The sequence below is a fragment of the Ochotona curzoniae genome, unplaced genomic scaffold, assembly GCF_017591425.1.
Source record: "Ochotona curzoniae isolate NIBS_2020 unplaced genomic scaffold, NIBS_Ocur_1.0 contig_2723, whole genome shotgun sequence".
NCBI lineage: Eukaryota > Metazoa > Chordata > Mammalia > Lagomorpha > Ochotonidae > Ochotona > Ochotona curzoniae.
The window spans coordinates 18,622,887-18,631,706 of record NW_024465573.1 but is presented as its reverse complement, the minus strand read 5'-3'; the positions used below and the strand labels follow the sequence as shown (position 1 = coordinate 18,631,706).

General features: G+C 41.0%; 1 protein-coding gene across 1 annotated transcript in view; it reads right to left on the bottom strand.

Annotated features, from left to right (window-relative positions):
• The window catches only part of SIK2 (salt inducible kinase 2), a 125,303-nt gene that overhangs the window by 92,875 nt on the left and 23,608 nt on the right, over positions 1 to 8,820 (bottom strand). The gene's annotated exons all lie outside the window — the stretch shown is intronic.

Here is an 8,820-nt window from a genome sequence, read left to right as displayed (position 1 = left end):
AACTCATAACCTCCTCATTTTTAGAAGACACTGAGGCTCAGAAACATCATGTGGTTTGCCCAAGGATGTTTACAGTAGAAGTTAGTGGCAGAACCAGGACTACCGCACAGACCTTACTCCTGACTTTTCTTTTAATGTCTGACCCAATTTAAACAGAGGCAGAGGAAAGGAATAACAACTTCTTGAATCATGAATCATGCTTGGTCTTTCATGTACTTACAAGTCTCCCCAAATGAGATTTACAAATAATTCACTTAGATCTGACTTCTTCAAGATAACTTTGAGACATGCCTAATAAAAAAAAATCTAAAAGGGAAAAATCTTAACTTTTACACCCATGAGTAGTCTATTTTTTATGTGCAGGAATTCAGTATGTGCATACCCTTCTCCCTTTAGGCATTTATTGTGAGAGTCAGAGAAACGAAGAATTTTCTATTCACTGGTCGACTTCCCAGATGCCCAAGATAGCTGGGGCATGGCTAGGCTGAACCTGGGAACCCAGAACTCAATTTAGATCTCCCATCTGCCTGGCAGTAATGCAAGTACATGGACCTTCATCTGTTGTCCTCCAAAACGTACATTTGTAGGAAGCTAGACTCAAATGAAGCTGGGAGTTAGCACTGTGGCAGAGCCAGTAAGGCTGACACCTGCAATGCTGGCATTCCCCCTTGGGTGGTGGCTTATGTCCCAGTTGCTCCACTTTTAAACTGCCTCCCTGCCAATGGCCTAGAAAAAGCAGCAGCAGATGATTCAAGCCTGCAAGTCGTATGGGAGACCCAGGTGAAGCTCCTGGCTCTCCGGTCACTGTAGCCACCAAGGGAATCAATCAGTGAATGTAAGACTGTAATATTAAAGAAAGGCATCCTGTTATGGGATGTGGGGTTTTTTTTCCCTCCTCCCAGTTTAAAAAAAAAGTAGTGACAGGAAGAGAGATGGGGAAAGAGAGAGAGAGAAACTTTCATTCAGTGATTGACTCCTCAACAGGCCTGCCAGTCAGAATTGGGCCAAGATAAAGCCAAGAGACCAGAGCAGTCTGGGTCTCCTACATGGGTGACAGGGACCCAACTGTTTAGCCCTCATCTGATGCCTCCCAGGATGTGTGCTGCAAGAAAGCTGAAGCAGAAGCCAGGATTCAGACCATGAGTTCTGACGGGACCTGAGTGCCATAAATAGCATATTTATTTATTTTTAAGATTTTATTTATTTGAAACTCAGAATTACAGAGGGGAGAAGATAATCTTTTATGCACGTGTTTATTACCCAAATGGCTGCAATGGCTAGGGTTGGACCAGTGGAAGCCAGGAGCCTAGAACTTGGGTCTCTGCTGGTCCAAGTTTCATACATATGAGAATGGTAGACGCCATTGCAAAAAGATACTAAAGAGCCTCATTTTACATCTGCTGATTCACTCCCTAAATGGCTGCCACAGTGAGGCGTGGGCCAGCTCAGAACTCTATCTGGGTTTCCCACGTGACTCAAGTGCTTGTGCCATCATCTGCTGCTTCCCAGGACAGCAGCAGAGAGCCGAATCAGAACAAAGCAGTGGCTTAATGTGGTATGCCACAACATTCGCCCCACAGAAATATTTTAAGGAGCCAGCACTGTGGCAAAACAGGCCGAACCTCTGCCTCTGGCACTGGCATCCCACATCAGCACTGGTTTGCATCCCAGACGCTCTACTTTCAATCCAGCTCCCTGCTAATGGCCCAAGAAAGCTGCAGAGGATGGTCCAAGTCCTTGGGACCCTGCACCCATCTAGGAGACCTGGAAGAAACTCCTGGCTTTTGGCTTTGGATCGGCTCAATGTCCACTGGTGCTGCCATTTGGGAAGTTAACTTGTGGACAGATGTTGGTCTCTGTCTCTCTGTAACTCTTTCAATTAAAAATAAAAATAAACCTTAAGAAAACAAAGAAATATTTTAAGCACAAAAATGACAAGGATCCTATCTGCTACAGGGACCTTCTGGACAGTAACATAGAAGATGAGTTACAAAGAGGACAAATCCAAGGGCTTCTGACATATGAGACATGATGAAGATTTGAACAAAAGCACTGACCAAAAGAAGTTGGAAAAGTAAAGATAGATTTGAACAACAGTGCAACTAGAACTCTAGTTACTAAATACATAAACAAAGAAAAAAAAAGAAAAGGAACTAACACTGTTGAGATAGCAACCAACAGGCAGAAAAAATGTCCCTTAGATACTCTGAGTAACCAAGCGTCTGAAGGTATTTTGAGGAAAACAAAGCGTTTTTTCAATTACCCACAGCTGGCTTCATAATATGTTACCATTGAAAGGGAAAGACAGGAAATGAATCAATAAACTTCAGGCACATGCTCAGCCTGGAAAGACAGCATATCAAGGAGCAGAAATCGGAAAACAAAGGCCCTGGGTAGTTTAATTACCAGGCCGGAATCTGCTGACTGCCGGTTTAATTGTTTGAACAGTGCCCAAACTGTCTGTCGAGGTGACTACTTTATGATTTTTGTACCATTCACTGCACGTGACCACACGGACAAACAAGAGAAGTGGCTTTAAGGAACTGAAGGATCTTAGCTTTCATTAATCATACCAATGAAGCTAAAGGAAAAATTTACTGTCAACACCTTATCATATTTATAAATATCTCAAAGCTCTTGTTGGCGAATTAATTTGTATTTATCTAGCCTATGCCACCAGACTAAGAAAACAGTTTCCTTCAGAGATGAGCACCAGCAACCAGAAAACCAAAGTTACACAGATTAGAGGTACATGCTCTTATTTATTCTGCAGGGTTTTTTTTTCAGGGAGGTGTGGGAGTTGGAGGGAAGAAAGATATAAATACAGGATAACTACCAGTAAGTACTCAAAACTGCTCAGCTTTAGAGGAAGCCAATGTTCTCCACGATTCAGTTAGTATTTCCTCATTCATGTTTATCTCCTGAAGAGTAAACCAACAGAAAATTCCTTTCAGAAACCGAACAAAGAGGCACTTCAGATGATTTAAGCTGGCAGAGCGTTCTCCTGTTGGCGTCACTGAGTAAATAAGGCCCATAAGGCTGAAGTAGACTATTACATCATTCATTTAGCAGGTAGTTATAAAACACTTTATATTATCCTCAGTTTGCAGCAGCAGCTTCCATTCTATTAGAGATAGGACATGGCAGTGTGTAGACAATTATTATTAAAGACTTATCTATTTTTTTCTGGAGAGGCAGATTTACAGAGAGAAGGAGAGACAGAGTAAGATCTTCCATCTACGGGTTTACTTCCCAAGTAGCTGCAACAGCCAATCCAAAGCCAGGAGCTTCTGGGTCTACTATGTGGGTGCAGGGTCCCTGTAGCCAATACTAACAGAATTATGCAGAAAAGATAATGGCACACAATATTCTTATCAGACACTAAGGTGGGCAGTATGAATTGAGAAAAACATAGCAAAAGACATGGAACTAACTAAAACTTTTAAACAAGCAGGATTCAGCCCAGTGTGGTAATCTAGTGCCTAAAGTCCTCACCTTACATGTGCTGGGATCCAATATGGGTGCTGGTTTGTGTTCCAGCTTCTCCATTTTCCACCCAACATCCTGCTTGTGGACTGGGAAAACAGTGGAGGACAGCCCAAAACTTTGGGACCCTGCACCTGCATGGGAAACCTGGAAGAAGCTCCAGGCTCCTAGCTTCAGATCAGCTGAGCACTGGCCGCTGTGGCCACTTGGGGAGGGAAGCAGCAGACAGATCTTGGACTCTCCTTTCTGTAAATCAAAGTTTCCAACAAAAATTAATAAATCTTAAAAAAAATAAGGCAAGAGTCTAACAGGTGAACAGCAAAAGGCTTCCCAGGGCTCCACATCAATAGGTGTGCAGATTTTTAGTCAGAAATTTCCATGATCTATTTTGAGAGCCAATATGAAGATGTTCAGTAATGGGTTAGGGAGAGGAAGTTAGATTTAGCCATCAGATTTGGTAAAAAGTCCACTAGCCAGTCTCCAAAGTACCGATGACAGAAGCAATGCTCCCTACTCCTATTATATAGAGAGGCAATGTAGGGCCAAAGCCACATGCTGTTTCAATAGGAGTAACTGTGACACAGCACATTATGCACCCCAGTTTGAGAGGTGGCTACTCTGCTTCCAATCCACCTGCTTGTTAATGTGCCTGGTAAGGCACAGGAGAGAACTCAAGTGCATGGCCCCCAGGTACTCATATGAGAGATGAGGATGGAATGAATGTCTGGCTCCTGCCTTTGTCCTGGCCCAGATCTGGCTACCACGGTCATCTGGGAACATAAACCAGGGGATGGAGGATCTCTGTCTCTCAGCCTTTCAAGTAAACGCGCGCACACACACACACACACACACACACACACACACACACACACAATTTTTCTTGTTTTTTACTACTTATTTTATGCATTCCACAGGTACAGTTCCAAGAAGACAGTCACACTTCCCTCACAGTCCTGCTCCTCCCGATATCCCCCTCCCTTCCTTAGCACTCTTAAACAGTACTTGCAGTCTTAATTTTTATCCACTCTATATACACAGGTTTAATTTGCCATGAACCCTAATATTCAACAAGTAACAAGTAAAAAGACAACAAGACCACATTTGTGCTGGAGTGTAAACATGGGCTAAAAATGACAATATTATTCAAAAATGCCTATTTTACTCCTATACTTTGTGTGTTCTATATTAGCTGCTATGTTCCTAGTTTTAATGACAACCCTCTGATGATATCCATTAAGATGTTAATCATATAAATGACATGCTTTAGGAAGTGAGGGAAGAGCAGATATCTTTCCTGCAGAAGAAAAAAGAATGTGCAAAGGCACCGAGGCAGAGAAAAGTGTATTGAGTGGCTAAAGCTCAGGTGATTAAGTATGAACACAGCTGTGAAGACTCAGCAATTCTGCTCACTAGCTTACTTGCTCTGTGACTCTCAGTACATTATTTAGTCTCTCTGCCCCTTAGTTCTTTCTATTGTAAAAGGGAGGTATTAGCAACACCCATCAAGTGTTCAAGTAATGATAACCTTTATTGTTACTGGCTTGAAGGGCAGGATGTATAGGGTTTAATGATTGCTAACAGTCTTGTTAAATATTCAAGACTTTCAATGGAAGCTCCTGAAAAATGGGATCAGATTTCTATTCTTTTTAAGATTTGTTTATTTTTATTGTAAAGGCAGATCTACAGAGGAGAGACAGAGAGGGAGATCTTCTGTCTGATGGTTCACTCTCCAAGCAGCCACAACAGCTGGAGCTGAGCCAATCCAAAGCCTGGAGCCAGGAACCTCTTCTGGGTCTCCCACATGGGTGCTGGGTCCTAAAGCTTTGGCCTATCCTCGACTACTTTCCCAAGCTGCAGGAAGGGAGCTGGATGGTAAGTGGGGCCACCAGGATTAGAACCTGCACCCATTTGGGATCCTGGTGCATTCAAGGCGATGACTTTAGCTGCTAGGCTACCACACCAGACCCCCCACATTTCTATTCTTAAAAGATGACTTAGGTAGTACTTCTTATGTGAAACTCCAAGAAGAAATGATAGAATTTAATACCTGCAAGAGTTTTACTTTCCTTGAGAAATAATTTTAAATTTTAAATTTCTGCAATTTAAAATTCTACAAACAACTGTATTTTGTATTTTTTTGATAGCTTCAACATCTAGAACTAAATCGAAAGCTCTTGAGCCCTCGCTGCCTATGTATTTGTTTTTTAGTCTTAGATCTGTTTTCTACTTTAACTGTTTAGAGCTCTTGATATATATTTCAGAATTACTTTTGATATTATTCTCTTTTAAAATGATTTCAACTCTTAGTGGAATGAGGTGAAATATAATTAGCCAGGGAAACACAGCTCACAAACACCATAGCATCCTAATGCCTGAATCACACACTATAGATGCATCTTCAGCACACCACCATAATTGCTCTTTGGCATAAGCCAAGAAAACCAGATGGCACAGGAAACCTCTTCGTATGCAAAGAAAAATCAGATCAGAGTGCAGAGACCCAAGGCCTGCCTGAACTGGCAAGGCACAAAGTGGCAAGCTGCTGGGACATTCTGTACAGGCTCAAGAGCAGGGCTTTACCTATACACACATACATTTCTCAACTACCTTGTGGTGTTTGTTACCTTCAGTCTCCTTACTGTTCTATGTTCCTAGCCATTCCAGCCCTTTGTCATTTCACTGTCCTTTTCCTGAACCTGAATGTCAGAGTTTCTTCAATGATGATCTCTCTAATTACCACAGTTGTCTTGCACAGACTTCATTTGATCTTCCACCATTCTAATCCACAACCTGGGGATCTCACTAGCACTGTCTTCTTTTTTTTTCCAACATCCCTTCTCTGCTAATTACTGAATTATTCATCCCTTCACTATCTTGTGAGTCACACCACCTGTCCTAGTCCTGTCCCTCTACTGTGTCTAATGTATGGCTTCTTCCCTGGTGTCTCACCTTCCACATCACAGAATGAACGAACTCTACCCCACACATGTATCAACAAACTCATCAATCATCCTTTCTTCCACAAGAGAGTGCCCTTATAGCCACATCTTAGACATGGTTCTGGTTCTTACTGTAACAGCACATTGGCAGAGAAGAAAGAATTCCTCTTCTGAGTGAACCACTCCCTCTGTGCTCCTCATCCAATGTATCTGATGTACTCTGGGGTTTCATTTTTTGTCTCCTTTCTGCCTGCATTTGTTTTTTTTTACATTTTATTTTATTTTTTTTATTGATTACATTGCATTATGTGACACAGTTTTTAGGCACTGGGATTCTTCCCCCGCACAACTCCCCCCATGGTGGATTCCTCCACCTTGTTGCATTACCACAGTTCAAATTCAGTTGAGATTCTTGCATTGCAAGCATCAACCAAGTATAAAGTCCAGCGTCTTATTGTCCAGATAAGTTCAACGGTTTCTTGGGGAGACCATCTCTGGTCTGAAGGTAGAGCTGGCAGAGTATCATCCCGATCAATTAAAAGCCCCAACATTACATCAGTAACAATTTAGAACGTTATGGGATTAGTTCACATGGTATTGAGTAATTAATGTTAAAAGAGAGAGAGAAAAAAAAGAATGCAAGTGTATTTTCTTTTCATAGTTTCCTTAAACACAACGAACACTAACAAAACCATGTCAGAATTCTGAATCCCACAGACCTTCATCGCACCTAAGTTATTTCTATTCCTTCACCTTGAAAACAGCAAAATATTATAGTGTCATAATACTATTCTTCCTTTTACCATCCACATGTTCTTAACTTCCAGAAATATGGCTATGATGTCCAATTTATTGAAAAGTACTTAAAGAAAATAGGTGATCTCTTAATATTCTCAGTTTACTCTAAAATCTCCTTCAGCTAGCCAGGACAGGACTCCTCCCTTTCTATGTCTTCAGCTGCTTTCTCTTCTGTGCCTTCTACATGAAGAAATACTCGAAGCCTTCTTCATTCTGATATCCCATTACATTACCACTTGACTCACAGCTAGTCTAACAATAGTCCTACCCCCTTTTCCTGGCATTCAAGGTCACTTGCAACGGTCATGATACACCTCTTACCAATTCAGGGATAGAGAAAGAATACCTTAAAGGACATTCAAATGTGCAGACACATGTGGTGCAGAAGCTTAAACTGTTGCTTGGGATACTAGAATTGGTTTGAGTCCCTTGCAATTCAGCTTTCTTCTAATATACAATCTAGGAGGCAGCAGGTGATGGCTGAAGCGGTGGAGTCCCTGCCACTCATGGGAGACCTAGACGGAGTTCCAGGGTTCTGGCCTCGGCCTGGCTCAGCTCTAGCTGTTGTCAGAGTTTAGGGAGTTAACCAGTGAATCTCTCTCGCTCTCTGAAAGGAAAAAACAAACAAGCAAAAAAACCCCACAAATAAAAACAAAGGTGACTCAAAAATATGTGGCTAAAGAAACAATCCAGACAAAGCAATACAAGCAAATCACTTGTGGAAATGACAGAAAAGCCAAACTGGCTCAAAGAAGAAAAAGTGGTTATCTATAGGGAGGGAGAAACGGAGGTGAGGAACAATTATTTGATTCCTTAAAGTAAAGGTTTAACTTGTAAAAGTAAAAAGGTACAGAAAGGAAAGGAAGGGTGGACAGACTGATTAACTGAAGAGGACAGTACAAGGATACTTTAAAAAGTTCCTGGGAAATAGAATTTAGATAGTACACTAAGATTTTTAAAGACTTTTAAAGCCATGCATATTTTTTTTCATAATATCCAGTCTTCATGTAATTTTTGAATACCATTCATATGCATGGATTACAACAAATTTTTGCACTAATTTAGTTATTTTCTAATTGCAGTCTGTGAACTGAGGCATTGTAATATAGTCTGCAGCTTGGTTTTCTACACCTAAGGATAATCAATCATTAGACCTATGTAAGGAATAGCTGAGCACATCATTCACTTAGTGGAGCTACCCTATTTGCAGACTGAGGAATCTGTATTTTATACAATAAACAACAGGAAGTTAGATGAAGGTTACTGAGCACAACTATGAAAAACAGCATTTGAAGACTAAGCAGGGATTCTACTGAAATACATCTGTTGGGGAAGGAATGGGGTGTAGTAAAACAACAGGTCTTCACTAATTGATATATGAGTTGATGAAAGTCTAGATCAGGATGATGAAGTATTTAATTTCAAGCCATTCTGCAAGAACATAGGGTATAACTGAGTATGAAACTAACAGAATGAAAGAATGAGAAAAAGAACGTAACACTCTCCTAACACTGAGCAGACACTAAAGAAATTCTTGGAAGTTAAATAACGAATGATATAAGCAGTTACAAACCTGAAAGATAATAAAAATACATAG